This window comes from Ursus americanus, chromosome 2 (assembly GCF_024610735.1).
Source record: "Ursus americanus isolate L20-20 chromosome 2, mUrsAme1.1.p, whole genome shotgun sequence".
Taxonomy (NCBI): domain Eukaryota; kingdom Metazoa; phylum Chordata; class Mammalia; order Carnivora; family Ursidae; genus Ursus; species Ursus americanus.
In genome coordinates this window covers 6,113,462-6,121,361 of record NC_142128.1, presented here as the reverse complement: position 1 = coordinate 6,121,361, position 7,900 = coordinate 6,113,462, and positions in this window count along the sequence as shown.

Genomic DNA, 7,900 nt, shown 5'->3' with positions numbered 1-7,900 from the left:
GGGGGGTGGCCTTCACTCCTTGCTTGAAATGAGAAGTGTGGCTTTGTCCAATCGGATACTAAGTGCTTGCTTCTAGAACATTCTTAGAACACAGAAACCTCCCAAGTGGAAAGAGTTCCATGGCTTTGAGTCTCAGTTCTGCCCTTGGGCAAGTGATTTAACCTCCAAGAGCCTCCATTTCTTCCTTATGAAATGGGAATAATAATAATAATGATAAATGCTTCCTGACCTCCCAGAATTGATGGAACAATCAAGAGGTGTTATGGACTTGAAAATGCTTTCTTAAACTTTTCACTAATCACCACCAACTCATGATGTCGAACATCTTTTCACTTGCGTATTTGCCACCCACGTGTCTTCCTAGGTGAGGTGTCCATTCAGATCTTTTGCCCGTGTTTTGTCACCAGGTAGTTGTGTGTATGTTTTTTATATTGAATTTTTAAAAAAGATTTTATTCATTTATTTTTGTGAGAGAGAAAGAGAGAGAGAGAGAGAATGAGTAGGGGGAGGGGTAGAGGGAGAAGCAGACTCCCTGCTGAGCAGGGAACCCAACACAGGTTCAATATCAGGGATTGAGACCTGAGCCGAAGGCAGACACTTAACAGACTGAGTCATCCAAGAGCCCTTTTATATTGAATTTTAAGAATTGTTCATATATCCTAGATACAAAACCACTGTTGGATGTGTATTTTGTAAATATTTTCTCTTAGCCTGTGGTTTGTCTTGAAAATGCTTTTAAGTAGGAGTATGCTGCCTACCTATTAAGGGTCTCCCCAAATGACACAGTATGGAGACCCTAAGAAATTCCACCTCCATCTACTAATGCTTATCTCCTGGGATGCTTCCATGGAGCATGTTGGGCTCCCTGGAGCAAGGTCAGGGGTTGGAGCTGGAAGTTCCGATGACATGGTTTGGGGCTGGAGGTGGGAGGGCAGGGAACAGAACTGGAATATATTTATCGTGCCTCGGTGTTCCTCAGCCAGTTTCTGCAGGTGTCTGCAGGGTTATATCCTTAGCAGCCTGATCCCTGCCCCCAAGGGGGGCATCTCATTGCCAGCTCTCTGTACCAGCTTCACATTCCACGCAGTTTGAGTGTGTGGGTTATTGTTAGGCCGGAGAGGCAGGGTCCACCCGGACCCACACCCCCAAGGTAATTCAGGCTCTGGGACCCTCTGATCTGGAAAAGCCACTGAGGCAAGCCTGAGGCTTCTGGCACTGACCTCCAGCCTTAGGCCCAGAGCTGCCCCTCGCCAGCCACCGCCCAGCCCCAGGCTCCCGCCTCAGGCCCTTGGATGACCTCCTTAGAAGCCCAAGGGTCATCCTTCCTACTTCCCTCCCCCCTTTCTCAGGCAGCTCTAAGCTGGCTTTCCACAGAACCTTGGAAACAACTTAACTGTCCATCCATAGTGTATTAGTTAATAAAGTGAATATAAATAGTAACATAAATAATATAAAGTTCAATAAAGTACAATGAATATTTTTTAAACTGACAACGTAAATTCATATTTTTTGGCATTCAACAGAGCCCATTGCATACTTGGGTTTTTTTTTTTTTTAAAGAAAGTTTATGGAATAGCTTGAAGCCATTTTTGCAAAATGGCACCTGTGTGAACAGATGTGCCAAGAACTTGTCTGAAAGGATGCTCTGCCAGGTGATCGCACCCATTAGCTCTGGGGGGTGGAATTTCGGGTGATTTTTTTGTTAAACCTTCTTTAAAGATTTTATTTATTTATTTGAAAATGAGACAGACAGAGAGAGAGAGAACACGAGTGGGGGGTGGGAGAGCAGAGGGTGAGGGAGAAGCAGACTCCCCGCTGAGCAGGGAGCCCGACGTGGGGCTCGATCCCAGGACCCCGGGATCATGACCTGAGCCGAAGGCAGCAGCTTAACTGACTGAGCCATCCAGGGGTCCCAAGTTAAACCTTTAAATGTATCAGTGTTGCCTGAAGTTCTTTTAATGAGGACTGTTTTTAGGACCTGGAATTATTATTTTTTTTTAAAGATATTATTTATTTGACAGAGATAGAGACAGCCAGTGAGAGAGGGAACACAAGCAGGGGGAGTGGGAGAGGAAGAAGCAGGCTCACAGCAGAAGAGCCCGATGTGGGGCTCGATCCCAGATCGCCGGGATCACGCCCTGAGCCGAAGGCAGACGCCCAACCGCTGTGCCACCCAGGCGCCCCTGGAATTATTTTTTAGGGGAAAAAAAAAAAAGGAAACAAACGTCAATCGATGTGTCTCAAGAGGCTCCCTTTGTTTTTTGTGCCCCAGGGTGGTGGTTGCAGGGTCCTTCCTGGTAAGGTCCAGAAGCTACATTCTCAGCTGTTGTTTGCCATCTTGGAGGAAAGAGGATCAGTGTCCTCCCAGGAGGGCTGCGGGAAGAAGCCTTGGCAGGTGGAGGAAAGTTCACAGTGTGCTCCTTGAAGACCAAACATGGACACAGAGTCTGAGGCCCAGAAATAGCCTCTTGCCCCAGAGACCCTTGAAATCCTGTAGGGTCATCTCAGGGAAGGGTGAGCCCCAGCAGGCCACTGCTGGAATCTTCCTTGCAGGCTCTGAAATGAAAGAGAGGGCCTAAGACAGGCTCTTCTGAACACAGTGCTCTGCAGCTGAGACAGAAAGAACCTAGGTCCTGGACAAGGAGTTCTCCAAAGTCAGCTCAGCTTGAAAAGTGTCTGACTCTAAGCCAACTGGAGATTTCCTCATTAATGGTGAATTTTATGGGATCCCAGAAATATGGTGGTCAAGGCTGCTGGAGATCAATTTCTCTGGCTGCATTTCTTTCTTTTTAATACTGTGCTTAGACTTATATCTCAATTTGATTTTATTTGGCACTGAAGTACCATTTTTATTTTATTATTTCAAAAATATCTAAAGATCTTTCCAACTTTTCATCCTCCTGGCATCATGCCTTTTTGCCAAGAAGTATTTATTCTTCTTTTTCCAAAGGAGAGAGTCTCTTTATTTACCGTGAGTCTCCCAAGGTTGAGTAAAGCCCAGTGTCTGAAAAGTCCAGGTGTACTCAAACCCCAACTCAGCTGGGTAATCTCTCATCCGTCCATCCATCCATCCATCCATCCATCCATCCATCCATCCATCCATCCATCATCCATCTGTTATCCATCACCCATTCATCCATCTGTCCATCCATCATCATCTACCATCATTTATCCGCTGTCATCCATTCACCCATCATCCATCCATCCGTCATCCATCCAACCAACCATCCATCCATCCATCCATCCATCCATCCATCCATCCATCCATAATTTATCCATCCATCCATCCATCCATCCATCCATCCATCCATCCATCCATCATTCTTCCATCATCCATCAATCGTCCATCCATCATTCCTCCATAATCCATCATCCATTCGCCCATCATCCATCCACCCATCATCCATCCAGCCAGCCATCCATCCATCCATAACCCCTCCATCTACCTATCCATTCACTCATTTATCTGTCCATTCAGCAGGTGCTCCCTCTAGAGCCAGGGACTGCGCTGGAGTGAACCTTGGTCTTATTTTCTTGCACTCTCTGAGGAGAACATGTCCTCCATGGAGCCATTACAGGGAGTGAGAACATTGTGTTAGACACACAGTGCTGTCTTTGAATACCTAACTCACTTCCTTATCTGGGATTATAATAATATCCATCTCACCAGTTTGTTACAAGGTGAGGTGTGAATGGCAGAGAGAAAGACGTTGTGTGATTATTAGAGCCCAGGTGCTCAAGTGATGGCAGGTAAGTTCTAAGTTCCTTGGCGGCAGGGACCCTGTCTGATTCACTCTTGCACCTTGCAGAACCAGCACAGAGTCGGTGCCCAGTAGTTGGTCCTTACAGAGCCTTGTCCACAGCCCAGCTCCTGGGTCACATGGCATCAGATGAAAGCCACACAGGACCCTGGGCTTCGGGCATGATCTGTGCCTCTGATATTCAGAGGCCCCAGAGAGGAGAAGTGTCTGTAGACTGCCCCCACACTCCTGGAAAAGAAAACGCTTAGGGTCATCAGGCGGATGAGGAGACTTGGGAGCAGTGGGGCTGGATCAGGGCATTAAACAGAACACGCTTTTAGGAAATAACTACTGTACTGAGGAATTCAGGTTCTGATTTTACTGCAGTGCCCGCAGACCTGATGAATAATCAGCCTTTGGTTTTGTTTTGCTGTCTTCCCACCCCGCCTTTTCCTTTCCTTAATATCCCCTTTTCTCATCTCCTGCTTCTGGGCCAATAGCATCTACCAAGAATCTAAAATTAGCTGCTTAAGGGTCATCACCCTGGGAAGTTAAAGTCTCCCTAGACCCCAGGGACTCTCTGACACATTTGTGTGTGCATGCACGCACACACGCACACACACTCTCACCCGCAGAGGCCAAGCATGTGGATGGCTCCATTTGTCAGGAGCCAGTGGGTTCCCAGAGACTGACCTCAATCACGGAACTTTTCCTAAGCCTCGTGAGGAATTGTTACATCCACTTTCTAATTCCAGGGTTCTTTTTCTTAAGCGCCTTTTATATCATAATATGATGACTAGGCATCTATAAATAATCAGGGATGGACCAAGTTGAGGGGGGGTGGGAACAGTTGGCCAGGAATATGGGGAACAAGGGGGTGCATTGACTGTGGAGGATTTGAAACAAGAATGAAAACTGACCAGAAATCAGCCTGCTTTTTTTTTTTACCAGCCTGTGCTGGCCCTTGTAAGCAAAGTCAATGATAAATACTCCTCCCCGCCTGGGAGGACATCTGCCCTACACCCATGCTTGGGACGCCGCTATAAACAACAATCTTAACTACAACAACATAAAACAAAACAAAACCATGTTCCTGTTTCAAAGAAAGGAGTCAGAAGGAAGGACAGCCTGACACCTGCTGCAGCATGGATGGGCCTGGAGGACTTTATGCTCTGTGGAATGAAGCCAGTCACAGAATGACAAATATCATATGAGTCCACTTACATGAGGTCCCTAGAGGAGTCGAACTCACCGAGAGGAAAGTAGAAGGTTGGGTGTCAAGGGCTGGGGGAGGGGCTTGTGGAATGAGTGTCTGATGGGGGTAGACTTTCAGTTTGGGAAGTGGAAGAGGTTCTGGGGGCGGATGGTGGCAACAGCTGCACAGTAGTGTGAATGCACTTCACGCATTGAACTCTATACTCAAAAGTGGTTCAAATGGTCAGTTTTATGTTATATATATGTTACCACCATAAAAGATGGAAGGAAGGAAGGAAGGAAGGAAGGAAGGAAGGAAGGAAGGGAGGAAGGGAAGGAAGGGAGGGAGTCAGACACCATCCCAGCACAGGTCCGAGCATGGAGGCAAAGATGGGGCCACACAGACCTGGCCTTCCCCCATCATGTAACCTCAGGCAAGTCATGTCAATGTGAGCAGCCTCAGTTTCCCGCTCTGTGAAACAGGATTAGTAATTCCTACTACATCAGAGGAGTCAAGGCAGGTTAAACAAACCAGGTAAATAAACCCATCCGGGTAATTCATTCTTGAAAATTTAATGTAGGAGTTTGTCGGGCAGGGGTTCTAGGACAGTGTCACTAGACCAGTGGGCAAGTGGCCTGCTATGGTCAGCAGAACAGAGGTTGGGAGGGCTGAGGAGCGGGACTCAGTGGAGGGTGGGGCTGATGGAGGAAGCAGGCGGGGAATGGGAGGCTGATGTGGGGCTCCTGGCAGGTCAGATGGTGTGGCCGCTACTCATGATTGGGGCTTGGGCGTAGGGAAGGATGAAGTGACTTCCATTTGAGAACTCGGGTTCCGTCCAAAGTGCTTTTCCTCCCGTGCCTCTGAGTCCTTTAGTTGCACCTGTGGGCCCTGCTGTGTGTGCTGATTAGATTTATTCAAAGGACGCTGGCTTGATGCTTGGCTTGGGAAGGTTACTGAGCACGCCTACTGTATATCCCGGGTACATTCTGGGTGATGGAGGAGGGACACACAGTGGGGGTATAGGGGAGCGCCTGGCTTTGGGGCCAGGGTGTCCACTTATGCATTCAAAATATTTAATGAGCAAACACTCTTCCTGGCATTGGGATTAAAGCAGTGAGTAAAACAGATAACACCCCCACCCTCATAGACCTTACCCGGTTCCATGGGGCTTGGTGGCAGAGCAGGAGATGGAGAATAAGCAAGCAAGTAAATGTTCTGCATTTCAAATGTCAGCAAGTGCTGCTAGGGAGTCGGACAGGAATGCGAGGTTGGGTGAGGTTTGATTTTAGATAGGGTGACCAGGAATGGTCTCCAGAAACTAAGACCTGAAGGAAGCGAGGGAGGCATAGGGAATAGCAGGTGCAAAGGCCCTGAGGCCAGCATGGGCCTTATGCATTTGAGGGGCAGCGAGGAGGCTGGAGTGTCTCGAGCGGGACCGTGGTGGGAGTGAGACCAGAAGGAACAGGATGGGGGGCAAGGTAGTACACAGAGGGCCTCATTGGCGACTGTGGGCATGTTGGGGAGCACTCAAGTGTTTGAACGGCAAAGTGGTATGACCTGAGTGCCATGTTCAAGGGACCCCTCTAGCTGTGTGTGTGTGGAAAAGCCCAAAGGGGAAGGGGCACAGCCAAAGCAGGGATAGGGATGATGAGGGGAGGGGGACTCTGGTGCAGGGGGACTAGTGGGTTGTCTCAAATGCCTTAGGCAGACCAGGGGGCCTGGGCCAGCCCCTCTGATAGCCTTGGATCCCACGGGTTCAGGTTTCCTATATGTCATCTTGAATGCTCTCTTCTTTTTTTTTTTTTTTTTTAAGATTTTTTATTTATTTATGTGACAGGGAGACAGCCAGCGAGAGAGGGAACACAAGCAGGGGGAGTGGGAGAGGAAGAAGCAGGCTCCCAGCCGAGGAGCCCAATGTGGGACTCGATCCCGGAACGCCGGGATCACGCCCTGAGCCGAAGGCAGACACTTAAAGACCGTGCTACCCAGGCGCCCCCTGAATGCTCTCTTCTGACACCACCACTTACCAGCCACCTCGGTTTGAAACCACAACACCAGCTTCTGTGTCTCTGTCATTGTCGCCCACCACCACGTCCAGTGGGTCACCGAGTCCTGCCCCAGTGGTGAACCGACTGGCCCTCCAGGAACCTGGGTGTGAGGGTCCAAGCCTGAAGCTCCATGCTTTATTCACTCAGAGCCCGGCTTCTCCCCATCCCTCCCCTCCAGGAACCAGGCTGCCTTGAGGTTCAGACCCTCCTCTCTCCACTCCCACCGCCACCAACCACCGCCACCCCCCTCTGCCCCTCCTCCCTCTGGCCCTGCCCCGTGAAGAATCTGCCTCTCACCTCCCCAAGGCTAGCCTAAAGAAGGGTTGTGGGTTTCGTGAGGAGGGTCATGGTATTTTAGTTTTAGTTTTTTATCTTTATGTGTCAGAGATTCATTCTATGGGTGAAATGATATAATTCTATTTCCTTTAAAACACACCAACAAATAGGGGTGCCTGGATGCCTCAGTTGGTTGAGCAGTTAAGTGTCTGACTTCACTCAGGTCATGATCTCAGGGTCCTGGGATCCAGCCCCAGGTGGGGCTCCCTGCTCAGCGGGGAGTCTGCCCCTCCCTCTCCCTTTGCCCTTCCCCCCTGCTTGCATACACTCTCTCTCCCAAATAAATAAATAAAATCTTAAAACACACATCCCCTCCAACAAATATCAATAAAGTCAAAGTTTAAAACGTGGCAGGAGAAGAATTAGGATGGTGTTGGTCATTACGGAACCTGGGTGACCAGTACTTGAGCATTTGTTTGTTCTGCTTTTACAGATTTGGAACTTTCCATAATAAAAAAAGCAAATACAATGCAAATAGGAGCACTGTTGAAGCCTTGGGGTGGGCTCCCCGCTGCTCTCGGGACAAACTCCAGAGCTTTCAGAGTGAGTTAAGGAGGTGGGGTGCCGCTCGCTGACACTGT